The sequence below is a fragment of the Dipodomys ordii genome, unplaced genomic scaffold (genome assembly GCF_000151885.1).
Source record: "Dipodomys ordii isolate 6190 unplaced genomic scaffold, Dord_2.0 Scaffold19, whole genome shotgun sequence".
Lineage (NCBI taxonomy): Eukaryota > Metazoa > Chordata > Mammalia > Rodentia > Heteromyidae > Dipodomys > Dipodomys ordii.
In genome coordinates, this window is record NW_012267235.1 from 11,003,394 (window position 1) to 11,014,463 (window position 11,070).

At 45.2% G+C, this 11,070-nt stretch overlaps 1 protein-coding gene across 5 annotated transcripts in view; it reads right to left on the minus strand.

The window, feature by feature from the left end:
* Ndel1 (nudE neurodevelopment protein 1-like 1) overlaps positions 1-11,070 on the minus strand; it is an 83,421-nt gene that overhangs the window by 59,232 nt on the left and 13,119 nt on the right. For 2 of the 5 annotated variants that reach the window (XM_013013304.1, XM_013013302.1), the window contains exon 1: positions 3,221-3,393. The exons of 1 other annotated variant lie outside the window; for it this stretch is intronic. The gene's annotated coding sequence lies outside the window, so the exon portion shown is untranslated. Of the gene's footprint in view, positions 1-3,220; positions 3,411-11,070 lie in introns of those variants that run through there. 2 more of the 5 variants (XM_013013305.1, XM_013013306.1) reach the window with 1 other exon arrangement.

The following is an 11,070-nucleotide window of genomic DNA, read 5'->3' on the forward strand; positions in this document are numbered from 1 at the left end:
CAGGCATGCAAGGCAAGCGCTCTACTACTGAGCCACCTTCCCAGCCCCCAAAATTTTTTCAAACATGCAAATTATTATGTAAAATTAATCATTTCAGGGAGTTATGTTCATATTCCAGGGATATCAGCAGTACTGAAAACACTTAGGAAAAGCCTTTTATGTGCTAGATTAAAACCTAGGCAAAAAGTTCACACACCTTATTTATTGCTTCCTCAATTCAGTTTTTCACTCTCATTCATCAGATTTATAACCCTTTATTATTTTTTTTAATTTTTTTGATCAGTCGTGGGGCTTGAACTCTGGGCCTGGGTGCTGTCCCTGAGCTCTTCAGCTCAAGGCAAGCGCTCTACCACTTGAGCCACAGTGCCACTTCCAGTTTTCTGGTGGCTAATTGGACATAAGCTTTTCATGGACTTTCCTGCCCAGGCTGGCTTTGAACCTCGATCCTCAGATCTCAGCCTCCTGAGTAGCTAGGATTACAGGCATGAGCCACCAGTGCCCTGCTAACCCTTTTTTAAAACCAAGTTGTCTACAAAAACAAAAATGTGCTACCACTGCAGATAATCACAAGACTGGTTCAGACACAGCCTCAAGTTACATTGGGAGGATATATTCAGTCTGTCATTTGAAACTATGTAACAGGAGATATGGCCATGGAAGGTTAGCCAATAGAAAAATACACTGCTAAAAAAAATGCTTATATGGTAAATCTACAATTCTAAAGGTGGAATAAACACAGATAATGGAGTATCCATTGCTCTTCCCAATCTTCCCTTTAATATTCTGTCTCCTACATGTAGAGTCTCAAAATTATAACTTTTACATCAAGCATTATATACTAATGACCTCCAGATATTTAACAACAGTTAATTCACTTAGTTTAAACCAGCCTGTCAAAAAAGCCTTATCTACAAGGAAGCAATTCTTTGTAGTAGTATGAAAATCTATTTTATATGACAGTGTCTTCTTGTTTACAAATAAAGAATGGACTGACTAGGTTTTATAACCCCATGCAGTTACATTTACGGTATTAACTTTCAAAGTCAATCATAAATAAAGTCTCCCTTTCTGTCCTATCAAACTTCTTTTTCTATCTTATGGAGTTCTTAGAAACTTACACTAAAGTAATTTTAAAGACTAGGGGCATAGTTCAAGTACCTGCCTAGCAAATCTAAGGCCCTGAGTTCAAATCTTACTATCAAAAAATTATTATTATTATTAATCAAATTGATCTAAGAATTAATTTAAATCATTTTGTAGATGCCATGAAAGCAAGATCTATGTTTTATTGAAGCTTCTCTTATTTCAAATTCTCCTTAACTTCAACTTATTTTAAAAAGTCAAAACTGCCAGACACCAGTAGCTTTCACCTGTAATTCTAGCTACTCAGGAGGCTGAGATCTGAGGATAGAGGTTTGAAGCCAACCAGAGCAGTAAAGTCCTTACCTCCACTAAACTACCAAAAAAGCCAAAAATGGGCTATGGCTCAAGTGATAGAGTGCTAGCCTTGAGCAAAGAAGCTCAGGGACAGAACCCCAGGCCCGGAGTTCAAGCCCTAGGATAGACAGACAGCAGACACAGACAGACAGACAGACACACAGACACACACACACACACACACACACACACACACAGCCAGCCAGCTCACACCTATAATCCTAGCTACTCAGGAGGCTGAGATCTAAGGATAGCAGTTCAAGGCTAGCCCAGGCAGGAAAGTTTATTAGACTCTTATCTACAATTAGCCACCAAAAGCCAGTAGTGAACTTGTATCTCAAGTGGTATGGCAAACCAGAGTTGAGTACCCAGGCCCTGAGTGCAAGCACCAGTACTAGCACCAAAAAAACACACACACAAAAATGATCTACAGATGTACCAGTTTCTATATGCCAGATGCTAGCTAACTTCTAACAAGGACTAGCTAAAGCTTTTGTTTTTGTTTGCTCCTTGTGCATTCAGATTTTAAGTAAAAATACTGAAATTATTATTTAATAATAATTCAGAAAAAAATGCCTCTTATTCAGTGGCCTTTTGCTTCTCTTCCCTCCTTACTGGTGCATTTCACCCCATCAACTTCATGATTTAGCAAAAACATCACTCTATCGCTAACGTGCACTGTAACCAACATAATTCATCAGACAAAATAAACAGCCACCCATGAACAAGCTTCAGAGTAAGATTTTTCTCATAACTGCACAATTCTTGCATTAAGTTTGCTAAAAAAAAAAATTACTGAACAAATCATTTCTAGCTTCTGGTATAGCTTTCACGAGTCAAATTTTCTGCCTTACTTTCTAGCTCAGAAAGGTACCAAAAACAGACAAACAAACAAACACCCTCACAAAATTAAAGAAACCGAAACTCTGAACCTAGAAATGTAAAAAAGGCAGCAACACCTCACCGTTTGGCTAAAGCTCAAATACAAATCACTTAACTGCCCTCTACCTAGGGTTCAATCTCCCCATCCAGCGAAAGGCGACGGACCGACGGACTGGGACGGACGGACAGACAAGCTGGGTCACAACTGCAGGTCGCAAATGTTCTGAAATGTGTACGTCTGGGCGCTACGGGAATGCAACGGAATAATCACGAGTGAGTATCACTTCACTTTCTTGACAAAACTTATAGGGTGTGTGTCCTCGTCATTTACCAGGAAAATAAAAGGGGAAGGGGAAGGAAGGGGGGGGGGAGGGAGGACACACAAGCACCTCGATTCTGTAGGTGACATTTCCTTGAATTCGGGGGGGGGGGTGGAAGAGGATCGCAATTCGGGGCGGAGAGTCACAAGAACGCTTCCTGGCCCCCCACGCGGGGAAAGAGGATCCCAGAGGGTGCGGAGGGCGGGCGGGGCGTGCCGCTGCCACTCCAGCTGGGCCCCTGCCGGCGCCACCCGCGCCCGCACCCACGGTGCCACGTCCCGGCCTCCGTCCCCACGCCGGAGCACTTCCTCTGGGGCTGGCTGACTGGCAGACGCCCCCCCCCCACCGGTGGGCCACACCTCGGCCCGGGGTGGGCTGGGCCGGGGAGGGGGGGGGAGCAGTTGGAGCGGTTGGAACAGTTGCATCCCAAGAACCTCCGCCCCAGAACCCGGTCCTCGCCGGGGCCGGCGGAGCCGCCTCAGACACAGCCCCCGGCCCCGACGGGCTCCCCCGGGGCCAGGCCTCGGCGCCGCCACCCCGGATCGGGGCCCTCCGGGAGCGGCCCCTCACAGCCAGCTCACCTCCAGTGTGTCAAAAGCGCATGTTCGCCACCGCTCGATCCACGTCTCCGCTCCGCTGGCCTGGCCAGGCCCGCCCAGCCTCTCGGCTCCGTTCGAGTCTCGGCAGCCCTGAGCTCCACCGCACGGACCTCCGCGCCCGGCTCCTCCCCGACACGTCAGGGGCTGCCTGGGTGTCGGAGGCCATTCTGTGACGCACGGGGGCGGGGCTCCGAGCATGCGCGGGAGGGCCGGGGGCGGGCCGGGCGGGGCCGCGGGGGAGACGTTCGTCATAGGAAGGCTGGCCTCAGACCGACGCGCTGACGTCAGCCGGCGAGCGTCCTACTGCGCAGGCGCCTCCGGATACCAGGAATGGTGGGGCTGTGAAAGGCCTCGGGGTTTCTAGAAACTGGGCCATTGGGAAAGGAGTGCCCTAGTGGCGCGGAGGGCCTTCTAAGCTCAAAAAGCATAGGCAACTAACTGTTCGGGGAGTAAGAAATTGAGTTATTTTTAAAACAAATTTTAGGAACTTTTGCTGTGTGTCTTCTAGGACACATTTCTAAATTCAGTGCTGCATGCACTGGTTTTGTGGGGTTATTGGATCTACAACAACGTGTAGGACACCTTCAAGGTGAGCCTAGAAAACCCTCTTTTCTGGGAGGTGGACATAAACAGAAGCAATGCAAGATGGATTACAAGAGGTACCCACACCACTGAAGATCAGAGAGGTATTAATGGGCCTTGTGGGGAAAAGAGCTGAACTAAATTCCAAAGGAGTCTAAATTGGGGGGAGGGGGGAAGTAATTCACTCTTTCAGTACTCTAGCAGTTGTGTCAAACCCTTGTTCTGCATTATTTCATCTTCCCAGTGACCCTGTGAAAAAAGGGAATGTTATTCCCATTTTTACAAAATGAGGAATCCCCAACATGAAGCTGCCCAAGGTCACTCTACTAAAAAGAGGACTCAAGATTCAGACTCACACATGCTGAGTTGTTTGACTCCAGAAGCCACACCACTGAATTATCCATTATTATACCAACATCAAGAAGGGGAGTTTTGGTTGACACTAGAGGCTCACACCTATACTCCTTAGCACTCTAGAAGCTGTGATCTGAGGATCCTGGCTCAAAATAAGTCTGGGTAGACCAAAAGACATGAGACTATCTCCTGTTAATCTGCAAAACTCCAGAAGTGGAAATGAGACTGAAGTGGTAGAATGCCAGCCTGAACAAAAAAGCCAAGCAACAGTATGAGACCCTGAGTTCAAGTCTCAATTCTAGCACATAAAAGGGGGCAGGTGCTGGACACTGGTGGCTCACACCTGTAATTCTAGCTACTCTGGAGGCTGAGATCTGAGGATCACAGTTCAAGGCCAACCTGATCAGGAAAAGTCCATAGACACTTACCTACAATTAACCGCAAAATGCCAAAAGTGGAGAGTGCTAACCTTGGTTGAGTGCTAACCTTGAGAAAAACTGCTCAAGGAGAGTGCCCAGGCTCCAAGTTCAAGCTCTAGTACAGGCACAAAAAAGGTGGGGCAGGAGAGTACTAATAGCTATTGGGCTAGAGCACTGTGCTAAGTGCTTTCTTTAACTATATTACTTATATTATTCATATATATTTATATACATATACACTGAAACATGGAAGTACTAAGGTTTAAACCCAAGCAGGTTTTATCCACTTTCCAATTGTCCAGTGCCTTGGGACATCTCGGAAACTCAGGCTTCCCTGAGAAGCTATTCTCAGGCTGATGAGATCTCAGGCAGGGAGATGACTCATGAAGACTTTCCTGAAACCTGGTGCCAAGATGGAATAGACCTACTCCAAGAGGAAACCATAAACAAAGTTTGTAGCTCTTGTTCTGGCTCCTGGCTGAAGTGTTAAGAAACAGTCATCTAATGGCTAACCGGGCCCCTCTGAAAATGTTGGTGTCATCTTCCAGGTTGATGACCTCCTACACAGTTCACCTAAGAGTCAATGTGTGAGCCCCCCCCCCTTTTTTTTTAGGTTTGAGACCAGGACTCTTAGTACCTGCCACTTTTACTCACAGGCTAACTACCAACTGAGCCACACCCCCAAACCCTGTTAGCCCCATCTTAATGCTTAGGCTTAGTTTGCTAGGCAAAGCCCTAGAAGTGTCAAAGGCCGTGTACTGATCTCTTTCCTCCAGGTTATCAAGTTTCCTCTCTAGAAATGATGAGCCCTTGGGCTGGAGAGGGTAACAGCAAATTTTACCCCATCTCCTACCTGCTTTTTTTTTTTTTTGGTCGGTCATGGGACTTGAACTCTAGGCCTGGGCACTGTCCCTGAGCTCTTCAGCTAAAGATGAGCACTCTACCACTTGAGCCACAGTACCACTTCTGGTTTTCTGGTGGTTAATTGGAGATGAGTCTCATGGACTTTCCTCCCCAGGCTGGATTTGAACCACAATCCTCAGATCTCAGCCTCCTGAGTAGCTAGGATTACAGGCGTGAGCCACCCAGCCTATCTCTTGTTTTTTATATGCCCAATCCAGGGAAAACAGTTCAACAAAGATGGGATACAGCCTCAGAACAAAGCAGAAGCTGGTCATGATAGCCACAATCACAGTCAAAGAGTTGATGAGACAGAAGGATCATGAATTTAATATCAGCCTAGACTGCCCTTGCTGGGGTGTGACTCAAGTGGTAGAGTACTTGCCTAGCAAGTTCAAAACCCTGATTTCAAACACTTGTAATTCCAGGAAACAAAAAGAAAGAAGGAAAGGAAAGAAAGAGAGAGAGAAAAAAAAGGGAGGGAGGGAAGGAGGGAAAGAAAGAAAAGAAAGGAAGGAAGGAAGAAAAAATGGAAGCATGGGCTGGGAAGGTGGCTCAGTGGTAGAGCGCTTGCCTTGCATGCATGAGGCCCTGGGTTCGATTCCTCAGCACCACATAAGCAAAAAGAAAAAAGCCAGAAGTGGCGCTGTGGCTCAAATGGTAGAGTGCTAGCCTTGAGCTGAAGAGCTGAGGGACAGCGCCCAGGCCCAGAGTTCAGGCCCCATGACTGGACAAAAAAAAAGAAAAGAAAAAATGGAAACAGAGTTATATGAAGTCAGCAGAAGTTATTAATCAGGTGAAAATTGTGCCATACTTCCACATCAACCATTAGGAAGTAATTTGGTAGTGCAGAGGTTCCCTTCCCGTACAAGGTCTTTCTTGGATTAAACCAAAGGGGTCAAATCATATTCCTTAAGAACATGTATGCTCTGGGGACTGGTGGCTCACACCTGTAATCCCAGTTATTCAGGAGGCTGAGCTCTGAGAATGACAGTTCATGGCCAGTCTATGCAGGAAAGTTCGTGAAACTCATCTACAATTAACCACCAGAAGATCAGCAGTGGAGCTGTGGCTCAAAGTGGTAGAGCACTAGCCTTGAGCAGAAAAGCTCAGGGACAGTGCCCAGGCCCTGAATTCAAGCATTACAACCAACAAAATTTTTTATAAAGATTTTAAAAAGTAATAGCATTCCAAACTCTCCCAAACTCTGTGATATAGCAGAGACCAGGTTCCACCACTGGAAGGCATGAAGGATGATCAGCTTTCTTAAGGGAGGTTTGTGTACAAGCCCAAACTCTAGCTAATTCTTACTAGCTCCACTAGCTCGACTTTGACCATATCACACACTCACAAATGGTGATACATGAGATTTCTGTGATGTGACACCTGTAACTCAGGTAAGCAGACCCTTCAGAACATAAGTTTATGGCATGATGGGTATATAATCCCGGCACTTGGTAGGCAGAGACAGGAGGCCCTCAAGTCAAGGCTAATGTGGGCTACACAGGAAGACCTTGCTGCCTGCAAAAGAAAAAGAAATCAAGCCAGGCATGAGTGGCTTCCACCTGTAATCCTAACTACTGAGGAGGCTGAGATCTGAGAATCATAGTTCAAAGCCATCCCAGGCAGGAAATACTGTGAAATACTTATCTCCAATTAACCAGCAAAAAGCTGGAAGTGAAGCTGTAGCTCAAGTTGTAGAGCATTAGCCTTGAGCACAAAAGCTCACAGATAGCACCCAGGCCCTGAGTTCAAACCCCAGGACTGGGCTGGGAATGTGGCTTAGTGGTAGAGTGCTTGCCTAGCATGCATAAAGCCCTGGATTCCATTCCTCAGTACCACATAAACAAACAAACAAACAAAAAAGAGCCAGAAGTGGCTCTGTGGCTCAAGTGGTAGTGTGCTAGCTTTGAGCAAAGGAAGCTCAGGGACAGTGCCCAGACCCTGAGTTCAAGCCCCAGGACTGGCAAAAAAACAAACAAACTGGCACAAGAAAAGAAAGGGGGGAAGGAGAAGAGAGGAAGGAAGGAAGGAAGGAAAAAAGAGAAAAATGAATGAAAGAAAGAAAATAGACTTGGTGTTTAGCCTGGTTTTGCTCAAGGTTATGGGCACAGATGAGCCTAAACAAAAAGTTTCTCAGAGACTGGCTAGATGCTAAGGATCTTCTGCAATATCCACCAATGTCACACCTCCAGCTCTAAGTGCATACATTCAAAACAGATTCTCCTGCCTTAACTAAAATGTCCAAAACAATTCTCATGTTTCTGCCAATGGTATAATTATTCTTCTAGTCACTGAGGCTCAAAGCCTTCATCAAATCTCCTGTAATTATCCCCCTACCCAGCTTCCATTTTGCTCATGCAATCATCAAACCCCAATGACTTTCCCTTGATTGACTCTCTCAAGTAAATCCATTCATTTCCTATTTCTTTCTTCATATATCTTTCCCAATCATGTCTCTTATTTATCTATTACTCCCTCCCCAAACATCTCTCCCTCAACTTGTTTTTGTGTGTGTGTGTGCTCCAATATTGAGGATTTCTTTGTTGTTGTTGTTTTGGTCATGGGGCTCGAACTCAGGGCCTGTTCCCTGAGTTCTTTTGCTCAAGGCTAGTGCTCTACCACTTTCATCTCCACTTATGTTTTCTGGTGGTTTATTGGAGATAAGAGTCTCATGAACTTTCCTGCCAGGCCTGGCTTTGAGCTGTGACCCTCAGATCTCAGCCTCCTGGGTAACTAGGATTATAGGCCTGAGCTTTTTGAAGTCTCATTCATAAACTACCTCCTCCAGGAAGCTTCCTCTGACACCCAAAGTAAGTACTCCTTCCACCCAGAGCAGAGCCTCACACAGGTCAGAGACTTAGTAAACAAATCCTCTGCTACATGTCCATGCATCTTCTTCAGCTTTTCCTGATTTCTTTCCCAGCCACCTACCTGATTGGTGGACTTCCTCCAGGTCTGGAACCTGGTAGATTTCCTGGCTGCAGATCTGTGGTCAACCAAGCTCCAGTGTTCACTGTCAAGCCCTGGCTCCTACACCCCACAGTGGAAGCAGCCCTCCCTGCAAAGGATGGCCGACAGTTAATTGCTAATTTGGTTAACACCTGGCAACCTTCAGAGCTGTTGACATCACACTTACATAAACAATGTGACTGTCCCTGGAGGGAAAAATGCTATCTGTTCACATACCTTTACACAGACAAGGTGGCACTGGCTTACCTACCCACAAACAGGAGTAATGAAATGACACGGTTGAAAAGAAACAGGGTGTTTCTTAACAGCCTGGACTGATTGTATCAGGCAATTTTAGTCACTCATTAGCCAATGAGTGGAAGTTACCAGGACCAAAGATACCAGGAGCAAAGATCATGTACTCACCTGTTCCACAAATATTTATCCAGTGCCTAGCATTGTTCTTAGACCCACGGATTGAACAACCTACAAAAGAGACTAAGTCCCTTTCTCCCTGGAAGTTTTCTAAAGAAACATGTAGGGGACAGGAGGAGGGAGAAGTACAAGGGAAACAAAAAAAAAAATAGATAAATGCTGATACCAGTGGCTCACATTTGTAATCCCAGCTACTCAGGAAACTGAGACCTGAAGATTACAGTTCAAAGCCAGTCCAGGCAGGAAAGTCCATAAGACCCTTATCTCTAATTAACCATCAAAAAGCCAGAAGTAGAGCTGTAATTCAAGTGGTAGAGCACCAGCCTTGAGTAAAAAAGCTAAAGTTCAAGCCCCAGGTTCAGTGTATGTGTGTGCACGCACGCACACACACACACACACACACACACACACACACACACACACAAGACAAACAGGAATTCCAGACGGCAATAGTTCCTAATAAATAAAAATTAGCAATGAGAAGAGCACAGCTGAAATCAGGAAAGCAACTCCTTTTGTAATACCCCACAAAAAATAAAATACCTAGGAATTAATTAAAAAGTGAAGGATCTCTACGATGAAAACTTTAAAAACCTGAAAAGAGAAATCAAAGCAGAACTTAGGAAGTGGCAAAACCTCCCATGCTCCTGGATCGGAAGGCTCAACCTCATGAAAATAGCAATACTTCCCAAGGCTATCTACAAATTCAATGTGATACCTATCAATATTCCAACCTCATTCTTCAAGGAAATAGAAGAAGCAATTCATATGGAACAATAAAAGACCCGGAATAGTAAAAACAATCCTTAACAGAAAGAATAGTACCAAATTTCAAACTCTATTACAAAGCCGTAGTAATCAAAACAGCTTGGTACTGGTACAAGAACAGACCTGAGGACCAATGGAATAGAATCAAAAACCCAGAAATGAACCCACAGACCTATAGCCATCTAACTTCAATAAGGGAGCTAAAAAATGGAATGGAAGAAAAACAGCCTCTTCAGTAAATGGTGCTGGCAAAATTGGTTAATCACCTGTAGAAAACTAACGCTAGATCTGTATATATCACTCTGAATCAGAATCAACTCCAAATGGACCAAAGACCTCAGAGTCAAAGCAGACACCCTGAAAACATTATGGAACAGAATAGGGGAAACCCTAGGCCTCCTTGGTACAGGCCAAAATTTTCTTAATAGAGACCCGGAAACACAACAAATCAAAGAAAAGTTGGACAAATGGGATTGCATGAAGTTGCAGAGCTTCTGCATGGCAAGGAACACAGCTAGCAAGATCAGTGGAAAGCCCACGGACTGGGTTGGGAAGGTGGCTCAGTGGTAGAGCACTTGCCTTGCATGCTCGAGGCCCTGGGTTCAATTCCTCAGCACCACATAAGAAAAAAAGCCAGAAGTGGTGCTGTGGCTCAAGTGGTAGAGTGCTAGCCTTGAGCTGAAGAGCTGAGGGACAGCGCCCAGGCCCAGAGTTCAGGCCCCACGACCGGACCCCCCCCCCAAAAAAAAGAAAGCCCACGGACTTGGAGATCTTCACTAGCCATACAATGGATAAGGGTCTCGTATCTAAAATATACTTGGAACTCAAAAAATTAAATCCCCCAGCAACAAATCCTCAAAGAAGCAACTGCCTGATAAATAAGTGAGCTAAAGACTTAAAGAGAAACATCTCTGAAGAGGAAAGAAGGATGGCCAATAGACATATGAAGAAATGCTCAACCTCTCTAGCCATAAAAGAAATGCAAAGCAAAACAACATTGAGATTCCACCTCACCCCAGTTAGAATGGCTATAATCAAGAACTCTAAGAACAATAGATGCTGGAAGGGATGTGGCCAAAAGAGAACCTTACTGCATTGTTGGTGGGAATGTAAACTTGTTCAACCACTTTGGAAAGCAGTATGGAGGTTCCTCAAAAGACTCCACATGAAGCTCCCCTATGACCCAGCAATCCCACTTTTGGGCATTTACCCAAATGATCACGAACAAGACCATACTAAAGCTACCAGCACAACATGCCAGATAGGTAGGTATTTAACATTCATTAAATTAATAAAATTTTTCAGTGTTTAAGTTCTCCTACTTGCCTCTGCTACTCTTTTTTTCTTTTTCTTTTTCTTTTTTTGCCAGTCCTGAGGCTTTGAACTCAGGGCCTGGGCACTGTGCCTGAGCTGCTTTTTTTT